This window comes from Desmodus rotundus, chromosome 1 (assembly GCF_022682495.2).
Source record: "Desmodus rotundus isolate HL8 chromosome 1, HLdesRot8A.1, whole genome shotgun sequence".
Taxonomy (NCBI): Eukaryota; Metazoa; Chordata; class Mammalia; order Chiroptera; family Phyllostomidae; genus Desmodus; species Desmodus rotundus.
The window spans coordinates 117,845,938-117,859,939 of NC_071387.1; positions in this window are offsets into that span (position 1 = coordinate 117,845,938).

A 14,002-nucleotide genomic window follows, 5' to 3' on the forward strand; every position below is an offset into this window, starting at 1 on the left:
GCTCAAAAATGAGTTGACTGAACGCTCAAATCCACTGATCCTAATAAATTTCTTTTCTCTAAGGAATGGTATTCATAGTGGAGATAACTGCTGATAATCCTAAATGATTCACTTTTGTACAATGTCTGGAAGATAGTAATATGTGATATTTCAATTTTTGCAAACCCAATACTAAGATCACAAAAAAAATTTATTTTTCAAGTGTTCTTATGTATGAAGCCATGAGTCAAATGCCACATTTTGAGGAACATTTAAATCGTGACATTAATTATTGTAACAAGATGCAGATACTCATTTCCAGAACCATTTTATGGCTTTAGCATTACAAAATGTGGAACTGTGTTATGGAAGAGTGAGCTGAACATTGGGTCTCAGGAGATGGCATTTAGCAGCAGTGAGAACATGGACAAGTGACTTATTTCTCTGTTCCTCTAAAATAGACAGGATAATAATAGGCACCTCCCATGGTTCTTAGAGGAACTAAATGCCCTGAGAGTGCTTAGTAAACTGCAGAGTGCATCATAAATCTGAGTTACTATTTAGTCTCTTCAGAGAGATGTCATATGTCAGAGCAGAAAATGTGCTCAGAGACCATCTCATCCATAACTCGGATTAACATTTCCACTACAGGAAATGGAGCCCAGAGTGGCAGTTGCTTGGTAGAGAATGGAAAGGTCAAAAGACCAATCCTCCTATTTGAAATAAGCCCAAAGCTAAGTTACCAAAAGCCAAATATTCATATTTTCCTAATATTTCTAATCCAGGAACATTGTTTTGGGTTGAAATGTGTCCCTTCAATTAAATAGATGTTAGAGTTCTAAACCCCAGGGCGTTAGAATGTGACCTTATCTGGAGGCAGGGTCTTTGCAGTGGTAATCAAGTTCAGATAAGGCCATTAGGATGGGTCCTAATTCAAAATGACTAGTGTCCTTATAAGAAAGGGGAATTTGGACACAGACCAACAGACACACACATGGAGAATGCCTTAGGAACCTGAGGCAGAGATTGGTGTGATGCTTCGGCGCGCCAAGGACTGCCAAAGATTGCCAGCAAACCCCCAGAAGCTGGGAGAGGGGGCAGAACAGATTCTCCCTCACAATGTTCAGAAGGAACCATCCTTGAGACACCTCAGTCTCAGACTTCCATCCTCCAGGACTATGAGACCCTAAATTTCTGCTGTCTGAGCCACCCAGGGTGTGGTGTTTTGTCACAGCACCTCCTGCACACAAAGATAAACACTGTGTTCTTTAACGTGTAAACTTGGTATAAACGTGAATTGCATTTGGGACATTTTCGAAAGGAGTTTATCTCCAAAGCAAATTAGATAACCTCTCGTCTCATCTCCACATGAACCCTATGAGGTAAATAGGTACTAAAATTCCAGATTTATTGATATTTTTCATATTAATTATTTATACTCTGCTATATACAAAAAATATTTGAGGTGACAAGATAAAGGTTTCAATACAAATAAAACAATTCCTTTTTTACATTTAATTTAGTTTTTATGATATGTTTTTATTTTTTTCTCTCTTTGTTTTTATTGTTGTTAAGTAAAGTTGTCTCCATTTTCCCCCCACCACTCCCACCAACCCCAGCCATCCCCACCTCCCACCCTCGATCCTACCCCCCTTTGGCCTTCTTAAACTAAAAAATAAAATCCTAACTTGACAAAAAAACATGGAGTCAGGTTTAAACAAATCATAGGGACACATCTATAGTCTAAGAAAAATTATAAGAATTGATCACAAGTGACAGATTTAAGTTAGCTGCAAATTAAGGCCCAACAGAAAGCACAATGTGTTATAATAATAACCCCAACTCATATTTTAGCATTTTTTGGATTATCTAACTTACTTCTTACAAAAATATTGGCAGTGCATGTTCTGATTATCTCCATGGTGCACACAAGGAAACTGAGAACTAAATTACATAACTTGTCTAAGATTGTAGAACCAGTAAGTGGTGGCTCCCAGACCTACTCAGGCTCACCCCACTGTAATTGCGGCTGTCCTATTAATCTCTCTGTTGTACTGCTCCCGTGCACAAGATGAGACTCTCCTAACTCAACCGGACACAAACCTGCCGTGAGTCCTTTTGTAGGGAACATGGAAGAACCTGGAGAGTAAAGTCAATCACAGTGCTACCTAAGATGCCCAGATGTTTTACTTTAACTTATCTGCAGCAAACATTAACTGAACACTTGCTATACGTTTGATGCATGGTAGGTATTCAATATAATGTGTCAAATATAAAAAAACAGAATGATCACTAGTGTGCTGGTCACTGGCTATCAAAAGATAAATGAACAAGTTTTACTTCTTGTCTAAGAAAAAGACAAGAGTAACACAGACATAAAGGAAGTAATTAGGTCAGGGATGTCAAACTCATTTTCATGGGGGGCCACATCAGCCTCGCAGTTGCCTTCAAAGGGCTGAATATAATTTTAGGACTGTATAAATGTAACTACTCCTTAACAGTTAACTGAGAGCTTGGCGCTGCCGCCTGGTAGAAACAAGGTGCCGGACTGGATAAAACAAGGTGGAGGGCCGGATTCAGCCAGTGGGCCTTGTGTTTGCCACCTGTGGATTAGGCTATAGTGAGCTAAAGGCATTAAGAAATGTGTATGCTGATAACAATGGTGCCAGAAAGGAGAGGTTGATCCATTGAACCCATCAAAGAAGGCTGGGACTTGGGAGGAGAGCAGGCTTTAAACAGTGAGCTTTCAGGAGGCTGCAGTTGAGGCGGGGGGGGGGGGGGGGGGGGGGGCAGGTGGGGGAAGAGCGAGAGCAGAGGCACTTGGAAGAAATGCAGCTCGCAGAGAACAGCTCATGCTAGACAGTAGCAAGAAACTGAGGAGAGATAGAACATACCATAGCAAAGGTAGGCAGGGTTGTATCAAGATGGGTTTTCTATACTATGCAGCTGCATTAAACATTTTTAAGATGACTTTGTAAAATTCTCTAGGAAAAATTCAAGTGGCAGAATTTCAAGTGGCAGCAGTTTCCTGCTGATTAGCTTCCTATTGCTACTGTAACAAAAATGCTCACCTACTTAACGGCTTAAAACAATACAAATGTATTATCTTACCATTCTCAAGTCAGACGACCAAAACTGTGTCTCACAGGACTGATATCAATATGTCCTCAAGGCCACGTTCCTTTCTGGAGGCACTAGAAAAAAATTCATTTTCTTGCCTTTTGCAACTTCTAGATGTCCACATTCCTTGGCTTGTGGCCCCTGCCTACATCTTCAAAGGGAGTCTTTCTCAAATTTCCACCTTTATGGTTCTCTCATTTGCTTGTCTTTTCCATGTTTAACAACCTTTATAATTACTTTGGGGTCACCCAGATAACCCAAGTTAATCTCTCCATCTCGAGGTCAGCTGACAACCTTAATTCCATCTGCAGCCTTTGCCATGTAACCTACAAAGTCACAGGTTCTGGGGAACAGGCTGTGGACATCTTTGGGGGCCATTATAACATACCACACCCACTGTATCTCAGGAAAGAAATTTTAGTCTTTCTGGGATATTCTCCAGAGCGCTCCCAATTCCAGAAGCTCAAGCCATTTTGTCTTTCCTGAGTTCACACTTCGCCTCTGTAGTTGTCAGTTGTCTAACACTACCAGGGTTCTTAAAGGAACCTACATGGCAGTGTGCTACTTGGGCAAAGGGCTTTTGAAAGGCCTTACAACAAGCTCCTTTTACATCTTATAAACCAGGAACCCAATAACTGGTCACTGGCGTAAGTCAGTCCTACCACTTTTGTTCAATGAACAGTTTATTTCAATATACAAAGCCATCCTGAATGTCAGCAGGTGACCCCCAAAGAGATGCAGTTTCTGGTATCTATATTTTGATGTGCTTGCCAAGGTCAATGTTCTTCAGCCAAGGTAAAAGAATGGATAAAATGACCTCCCAAAGATCCTTACTTATCAACAGATGCCTTCATTTCTAACCCAAAACAATGCTACATTTTACCCACTGAGTGATTTTTTTAAACACGTTATCAATACACTTTAACAGTCTCATTGACTTCCAGGAGAAAAACCTATAATTTAATGATCAAGATATCAGGATATTTGTCAGTGACACTAATGTTGGAATTAGAAATTTGGATTTCTCCTCTTTCTCCTCCCAGGTTGGCGCTGATTAGCTGACGGACAGACCTGGCAAGTAGATGTGCCCAGCTCAGGCAAGACAACTTGGTAAAGAGATGGCCTTTAAATGCAATTTTTAGTTCCCATGCTCAAGGTTAAGGGCAAGTTTATGTACAGGAGGATCATGTGATGACATGAAAAGAAAAGCAGACCAATGGAAAAGAAATGAATTACTGTAATCCCTCATTACCTTGAATCCGGGTTTAACTAAAATTGAACTAAAAATCAGAAGCCATGAGAATTTTTTGGCAACATTTTAAGTGAAACTGAAGAAACTTTGAGTGTGAATGCTTCTGAGAAATCAAAGCACTGAATTAATAACACGTAGGTACCTCAGAAAACTAAAAATGGAACTGCCCTTTGACCCAGTAATTCCGCTGCTGGGATTATACCCTAAGAACACTAAAACACCAATCCAAAAGAATCTGTGCACCCCAATGTTCATAGCAGCACAATTTACAATAGCCAAGTACTGGAAGCAACCGAAGTGCCCATCAGCAAACGAGTGGATCCAAAAACTATGGTATATTTACACAATGGAATTCTACGCAGCAGAGAGAAAGAAGGAGCTTATACCCTTTGCAACAGCATGGATGAAACTGGAGAGTATTATGCTAAGTGAAATAAGCCAGGCGGTGAGGGACAAATACCATATGATCTCACCTTTAACTGGAACATAAGCAATAGAAGGAAAAAGCAAACAAAATATAACCAGAGACATTGAAGTTAAGAACAATCTAACAATAGCCAGGGCGGGGGTGGGGGGTGGGGGCGGGGACAGTGGGTAGAGGGGATTACAGGAACTACTATAAAGGACACATGGACAAAACCAAGGGGGAGGGTGGAGAGGGGGGAGGGAGGTGGGTTCACCTGGGGTGGGGTGGAGGGATGGGGAGAAAAGGCATACAACTGTAATTGAATAACAATAAAAAAAAAAATCACACGTAGGTACATTTAACAGGTTTGATGCACATTTGCATAAAAGTCACCATAAGGTTTAATTTAAATCTCTACTTATTCTCTATCTTATCTCCATAAAGGTGAGTATTTAAGTATGTTACTTAAGAGAGTAGAATTTTCCTTTAATATTAAAACATTGACTTTAATATTTCCAAATACTTTGGACGTATGGCCTTTATTAGACTATAGATGTTTATGGTAGGAACTTCTATATGTTAAGATAATTGTTTGTTCTCTTAAAGTTGTAAATTGTATTTACCATAAGGGGTCAAACTACTCACTAGCCTTGTGATAATTAATTTGCCGACCACAACCTCACTGAAGTAGCTCTAACTAACTCAGTCCATAAAAAGAATGGTACAGATTCTCTAAAAATTAGAAAATGGCTACAGGCTATCCTCCTTGTTAATAATTATTGCACATCACCCTGACTGGTGTGGCTCAGTTGGTTGGGCATTGTCCCACAAAGCAAAAGGTTGCTGGTTCCACTCCCGGTCCGGGCACATGCCCAGGTTGTGGGTTTGGCTCCCAGTCAGGGCATGTATGAGAGGCAACCAATCAACGTTTCTGTCTCACATCGATGTTTCCCTTTCTTTCTCCCTCCCTTCCCCTCTCTCTAAAAGTAAATAAATAAAATATATTTTTTTAAATAATCATTTCACATGTAAAATAAAGCAATTCTAAGACAGTGGTTCTCAAACTTTGTGCACAATAGAATCATCTGAGGAATCTTGAAGAAAACCAAGCCCAGACCACATTCCAGAGCAAATTAATCTATAGCTCCAAAGTGGGGCTCAGGTGTCGATATTATTAAAGCTCCCCACGTGGTTCCAGGTGGCCCCATTGTGAAGCCAAGTTGGAGTGGTTTGTAGGCGAGCAGCATCAGCATCACCTGGGAGCACGTTAGATGCAGAATCCCAAGGCATACTTAAGTCCTACTAAATCCCACCCTGCATTTCACCACATCCCCACGTGGTTCTTCAGCACATTGAGGCTTAAGAACCACTGAGTTATGCCCCAGTGCAGAATCTTGATTTGCCACAAACTGAGTGAGGACACCTGGGACCTAGCAATGAACGTGACGCTGCACAACTATGAGACTTTGGCCTATTCGTTTATCTTCCTCAAGCCTCAGTTCCTAATGTGTTAAATGATGAAGTTGGGCAAGTTCTTATCCAATGTCTTTTGCACCCCTGAAATATTAGGATCTTATCAAATTATGCAGCTGCTCTGTATTCTATGTATGTATGTATGGACTGTTTCTCCATTTTCAAATTCAGGGCATTAAAATGTAACAGGCTATTGACCTGATAGGTTGGCACACACACAAGGTAGGAGGCACTTACTTTAATCACGGCCAGGGCTACTTTGGTTTCCCTAGAGTTACAAGTGACTTTTTGGAACAAGTCCATTTTCAACATAATGTGCTTTACTTGCAGGCATGCTTTCAAATAAAAGTGATAACGTTCAAATATTATGGCTTGATTAAGGATATTATTGCCTCCCCAGAGCTTATTTATACAACCTCTCTCATTGTCATTCAGCCTTGCTACTTCACAAGGTGCCTCCTGAAAGCATCACTGATGTATTGTCTTGGAGGACACAGTCTGCCTTCAGTGGGTAGAAGAAAAGACATCCTCCTTGAGCCCACTCTTCCCCCAGATGTCACTGGCAATAAAAACTACATGGATATGAGACTTAAGGGAGCCAGATATTTGTCTTGGATTTGCCATTGGCCAGCTATGTGACCTTGAGGAGTTGACTGAGTGTCTGTACCTATTTCCCTCTCTACAATCATAAGATTAGACTAGATAGATTTCATTTCTAATACTTTGAGTCTGTGCTTATTGTCTATGTATAGGACCTTCAGTAGCACACATATATTGAATTCCTTATTATTCCTGTTTTCAGAAGGGCAGAGGACCAAGCTGATTTTCTAAGGAGAATTAAGACTCCTTGGGTTTGGTTTACGTTTTGCAGAACCTCCTGTCTCCCTCCAAAATTTGAGGAAGAAGAGTGTATCTTGGTTGCAAATAGGCTAATTTAAGCAGAAAAGGAATTGATTGGAAAGCTATTTTGTGCTCATATACTGAATACCCCATGAAGCCACAGGTGTGAGGGAGGGAGGACTGAGAGTGAGAGAGGAGTAGGAGTCCTGAGAGCACAGACCATATGCTCATGCAACTTCCTTGCGCCTTTAGGACCTGCTTGGGCTTGGTTCCAGAAATACTACTAGATGATGAATGCTTTTTATTAGTCAGGGTAATCAGTGCTAGCTGCTGTTACAAACAGCTCCCAAAGCTCAGTGGTTTTATGCAATAAAAATTTATTTCTCATTTACATCCCAGTCCGATGTGTGTTGGGTGTCTCTCCTCCAAACAATGTCACAGTGATGTGGGCCCCTTCCAGCTGCAGCACAAGTATGCTGCATTCCTTCACTTCCAGCCCCGTAGGCAGAAAAAATACACAGACGGACTGTTGTATGTGGCGTGTTATTGAACACATGGCCTCAACCCACCACATGGCTCCAACCTAACTATTTAAAAGGCTGTTTAATATAATTTTCTTGGTGCTCAAAAAGAAACAGGAGAGGGAAGCATCTGGTCAGGCTTGTCATCGTTCTCCTGAGCATGCTGATTTATGGCTGTGCGGATCAGCTAACGTCCAGTTCGTAACGGGCAGCTGAGGTCACGTCACTAGTCAAAGCCTCATGGGCAAGAATTCGGTGTCCACTCAAGAATCGTTAACAAGTTAATAACTATTTTCTCAAAATGTTAATTGATGAGGAGGGTGCAGTGTATCTCACAATTTCTATGAGCCTCCTCTGGTCTTTCTTATCCAATTGCCACAAAAGGTATAAGGATCTGTGGGATATAAGAGAACAAAGGTGGAGCTGTTTGCACTGCAGCCAAGAAAACATTTCCTCTCTCTGAGTCCCATTTTAAACCTTGTAACTTTTGGGGTTGGGTGGTGAAGGGTTGGAGCAGCACACCAAAGCATTGTATAGCCCTTGCATTATGTCTCTCTTGGCAGCAAGTGACTGAACATGAATAACACAAAATTTCTTTCAGGAGGCAAGCTCCAATATTTTCCATGGGTTTATCCCACATTTTGTGAAATACATATCTTGACCAAGTTGTAATAAGTTATTACGTTCTGTTTATGTGCCAGACACTGTTCTAACTACATGTTGATTAAATGATGTAAGCATCACAAAAGCCCAATGAGGGAATTGCTATGGTTATTGTCACTTTACAGATGAGGAAACGGAGACTCAGGGAATTTAAAATAACTTGCCAAGTTCGCACACCACGGTGTAAGTGGTTGTGTTGGAATTGAAGCCCTCCACTATACTCCTGTCCTAAAGAAAGTGTGTTTGCAAGTCCCCATTCTCTGGCGCCATTCATCAGTATAATGAAACAGAATGGTTTGGTTGTGGGAGGTTTCTCAGCTTGTTTTATTTTTATTCTTTTTTGGCTGTGAGCAATTAGGAAGATGAAATCATCACTCACTGAGATAAGGAAGGAGAGGAATCAAAGCTTACTTTTGAACATATTCAATTTGAGATCCTTACAAGACACCCAAGTGGAGATACTGAGTGGATACTTGAATACAGAGGTTGGCAAAAGTAGGCATACAGTTGTGAGTATGTGAAACAGAGTTTATTCTTATATTTTTGTTTCCTTCTTAATTATTGTATTATTTGTTTGTATTACATAAGTCTACTTTTGCCCATCCTTGTCTATCAGTCTAGATTTGGAGTGGAATGGTCAGCTGACTTGGGATGATGAGCACATAAACATAATTTAAAGTCATGAGACTAGGTGAAATGTTGACATAACTGTGAGATTAAGATGGTAACGTGATATGGCCCTGGCCAGCAGGGTCTGTGTGTTGTGGCTGTGACGGACAAATTCACAGGCACTACAGAAGTCCTGTGGAGAAAAAGGGATGGCATGGCCACTCTCTAAGTGAGAGAGAGGGCCCCGATCCCTGCCTGGACAGGCTTTTATTGCTTTTCTGGGTATATCACATCGAGGATGGTCCTCATTTACTATGCACAGGTTCACTGTAGGAAATTACCTGTTACAGATAACAAAGGAAAGAATGTTGCTAATTACTTCAAAGAGAAGGATGTTGCAGATCAAGGGGAAAAGTGGTTGAACTGGTTACACTCCATACTTGGGAGGTTTAGCACAGATTTTAGGAAGTTACTTTAGAGATATGCAGTCAACATTTGCTGCCTCAATTCAGGGTGAGGGAGTTTTAGCAAAAGCAAGCCTCATAGCGGCCTAGGTACAATGCAGGACTGATTCCGCATGGGAGAACCCATCTGTGGGCAAGGGAGAATCTATCAGTTGTGTCGGACCTCGCTCCTAACTGGCCTTTCTGAGTGGGGTCTGGGCTACATTCCCCATGCCACGCAGAACAGCTCCCTATAGTAAAGGTCACTGCTGTCACTACCAAATTTAAGCAAATTCTATGCTCATTAGAATAAAATTCGAGTTTATATGCACATGAGTTTCCAGGAGCTACTCTATCAATTCGACCCAGTTAGGAGACCACATCTAACATAGGTTTTGCTGGAGCCACACCTGATTACACTTAGGATGGTCCAGGGCCATTCTCTAACAGTCCTCACCAAGGCTGCTGCACACCAAGAGCCCAGACCAAATGGAGAATTAAACAGATACGTAAAAGGAATTACCTGCTCTGCATCTTACGGACATTGATAGTGGTACTAGTATCTGTGATACCCACTGCAATGTTTTGTTTCTAAACTCTTTTAGCATGGAGGGTGAGACTTCTATTTGGTCCTTCCCACTACAGCAGTCTTTCATCAAAGACCCAGGGCACAGTAAGGGAATTCTGATCATTGTTGAGACATCTATTCTAACTACATATTCAGAAACTGAGAAAATAAACATGGAGTGAGTTTGGTATCCAAAAAAATTCATAAGTGAAGTAGATTTAGGTAAAACCTCCATTCATGGCACAATTCTAGGGAACTAAAATGGTATTCAGAGTCCTCAGAAAGTGTCCAGTGACCCCCCACCCCCAAATGAAGGATGCGTTCATTTCCTCAGGTCACAATCAGTCCCTTTGCAAAAAACCAGCACACAGATTCATAGTATGTACTTGTTATATTATTGCAAGGGCTTCAGAGTTATGTGCCCTTATTTTGAGGGATTCCATCTCCCTGTATGACAAGTTAATAGATTATATTGTAACTCTATTATGGTGACTTATTGCAAAGTTCTGTTCAAGAACTCTAGAGGGGTGTGTTTTGGTCGTTTGCCTAGTACAAATCAAACCCCTTAGCCACTTTTCCCTTCAGTTACCCACTGAGAGACTACCCACTGACAAAGGGTTCTGCAGTCAGAGGTTTTTGAATACCACAGAGCCCTGTTGTCTAGTGTGATAACCACTGCTGTTTGCCTCTGCAAGTGCTGTTGTTGGTCCTGTCCCAATCCTAGAACTTCCCACTGCCCCCTTCCCTATTAAAATCAGGAAGTTCACTTTGATTGCAGCATCTCATCCCAGCTGCAATTAAACCTACTTCAACCTACTAAATTGTTTTTCAAAACAATGTTTGTCAAAAGATCTTAGTGAAGAGATTTTATTGTGGGTCTTCTTGAAGAATATAGCTGGAAAGTGAAAGTTAAATCTCATATCCAATATGTATTTCTCCCAAATTCATTCCAGTATGGATTTCTTCCAAAAAATATATTTCTGCATTATATTAAGTAATTCCTGGTATCTTACTACCTAGGATAAGCTAGCATGAGATTGAGGTAAGCAAAGTGCTAGACTTACTCCTAGCTGCTCAGGTTAGTGTACTAAATATGGAATCTCTGAAAAGGACATATAAAGACCCAGAGTTATCTAAAATTATGGCCCCACCTTTGTTGATTGCCCTCAGAATATTTTTCATATTTTGCCATTATTAGTTAGAAAGTCATATTTAATGTATAAGCCGTGTCCTCCTGATTTTGATATTGTAATGGACCTCTAGAGGCTATCTGGGAATGGAGGGTATAGGAAAATTGCCTTCCTGTGGGAAATATCTACCGATCCTGAAGGATGTCACATGAGTATCCTAATGAGGGTGTAAATTCAGCATCAAGTACCGAGTACAGTTGTCTGATACTCCACCTCACAGCTATAAAAGATAAGAAATTCTTTGAGCCTGATAATCACAAAACAAGGTTTTCAGACCACAACTTGAGGAGAGAATTTAGGAATCTGACATTGCAATTTTTTCTTAAATTATTTAGAAGCAGCCACACTACCTTGAAAACTGAGAACCCTCCATGGTCTCTATGTTGTGCTCTAACAAGAGCAATTCACTACCCCCAAACCTGGCACTTTATAACCACATGTAATAATTTCTTTCACACTTAACCAGATATAATTGAATTATATATGAAAAACTGCACATATCCAAAGTCTAAAATTTGGTGTTTTAATATATATGAAATGTGTCCAGAAGATATCCATCCATGTAATATGAAAAATAGAGACATTTACTGAAGAAGATACAAGGTACAAGAAACAGTGTACATAGGACAATGATGCCTCAGTCCCCTTCAAAGTAGGCACCTTAAGACCTCACACAGTTCTCCCAATCACCATCAGCTACCCCGTCGTATTTTCCTGAATCTCACTGATGGTCTGAAATCTCTTCCCTTCAAAGGTGATTTTGGTTTTAGAGAAATGCCAGAAGAAGCAGTGCATCAATTCTGGGCTGTGGGGAGGCTGAGCCACCTGGTGATTTAATGTTTTGCCAAAAAACTCTGCATGAGACATGATGCATGAGCAGGTAAGTTGTCATGCTAAAGCCGCCAATGACCTGTTGACCACAGCTGTGGCCTTCTGAGTCATGTGAATAGTTTCTGCAGAGGAATGTTCAAGATTAATGCAAAATCTGATGCAGATTTGTTGCTCTACTTGCTCAGTCATTTTGAATGTGACAGCCACACAGGACACATGCTCACTCAATGTGTCTACTGCCCCCACTGACTAGTACAGTGAAGTCATCATTGCTCATGCCTGCACATTCCAGTCCATTGTCCTTGGCTGCCAGGTTACATGGATGTCACTCAAACCATTCTCGTTCTATTAACAATGGCTGGAATTTTTTCCAACAGTCCTCGTAAATATACCCATGAAACCATCACTACAAGCCAAATAATAAATACATCATCACCCTCCAAAGTTTCCAGGTGCCAGTCTACCATGTCTACCCAAGTCCCACCTCTTGGCAACTGCTGATTTACCTTTGTTCACTATAGATTAGTTTACATTTCCTAGAGTTTTTTATATAAATGGAAACACACGTGTGTTTCTTAATCTGTTCTCTCTCATTCACTATAATTTTTTAGATCAATTCAGGTTGTTGCTTGTATCAGTAGCTTTATTCATTTTTATTGCTGAGTAGTACATCATCATAGGGATGTAAGACAATTTATGTATCCATTCACTTGTTGATGGCCACTTGAGTTATTTCCACTTTTATGGCTATTACAAATAAAGGTGCTATGAACAGTCATGTAAATTGTTTGCACGAACATTGTTTTTTCCCCAGCTTGAGTAAATTCCTACTAACGGACTAGCTGGGTCATATGAAATAGGTATGTTTACACTTATAAGGAACTACCTGTTTTCCAAAGTGATTGCTCATCCCGAAACCTTGACATTCTCACCAATACATAAAGAGTTTAACAATTAACAACCCAAGCTTCATAATTCAAAATTAATATTCCTCTAATCCAACACTCACAAAGATTAGAAAATATAAGTAATCACCAGTAATCAAGTTCAGTAATTAGTTTTTTAAAAAGCAGAACAGAGACTAGTTGATTTACAGAGAAAGGAAAGGAGGAGGAGAAAATCTTTGTCTCATTTTACCATGTCTCCTTCAATCTTTGTCAGTTTTCAAGAGTACATACTCTGTGAATACACAGTTGGGCAGACATTTCCCTTTAAGAGGTTAGTTACTACACTATGTTTTAACATGCCTGGGAATAGAGTGTGTATGTTTACTGTCTACTCTCTCAGACACCGACCGGCATTTAATATATCCCAGCTCCTTTTAAAATTTAAAAATTGGCATTGGCAACCATATCACTAGGTCTCACTGAAAATGTTTTTCTTCTCCAGGTTTATATTAAAAAACACTTGATTTCAATCTATTCTCTAAGACTGGTGTTGCAAACATCTCAGTACTGAAATTAGCATATGTTTTATTCAGTGATTTATTGTGAGTAGGATTTTTTCCTATCCCATGCGTTACTAGCCATTGTCACTGCCCCTTAATATAGAATGGCTTTGGACAAATAAACCTGACTCTTCAGAAAGTCTGCCCTTATCCCCACATTCATAAATCCCTCTGAGTGGGTCCATGAACTTAGCCTGAAGTTGACATCCCTGCAGTCTGTACTGTAGGGGACCTAGTGTCCTTGGGCTTCTTAAGGGGGTAGAGGGAGAACATTTCAGGCTTCCAAGCCTTCAGTAACATTTGTCTTACAAAAATCTAGAGTGTTTTTTTTTTCATCTGTTCTGCATTAACTCCTAAAATGCTCTGCTGAGTTTCTAACAATTTAACATGTTCCTAAAGTTCACTTTTTCTTCTCTGATGTATGAATACATAGAGTGATCTTGGTTTATTGAATTCAAATGCTTTCTTCACTTCCTCTTTAACTTGCTTTCCATTCTAGACATTTGTGCATATATGTTTCAAATTAATATAGAGTAAAACTAATGTTTTAATAGCAAAACTTACACAATTCTACAAGCTTTTTTAAAGTATAAATTTGTGTAACCACTACCACATTCAGGATACAGACAGTTCCATCACCCCAAAAAGTCGAGTCCAGCA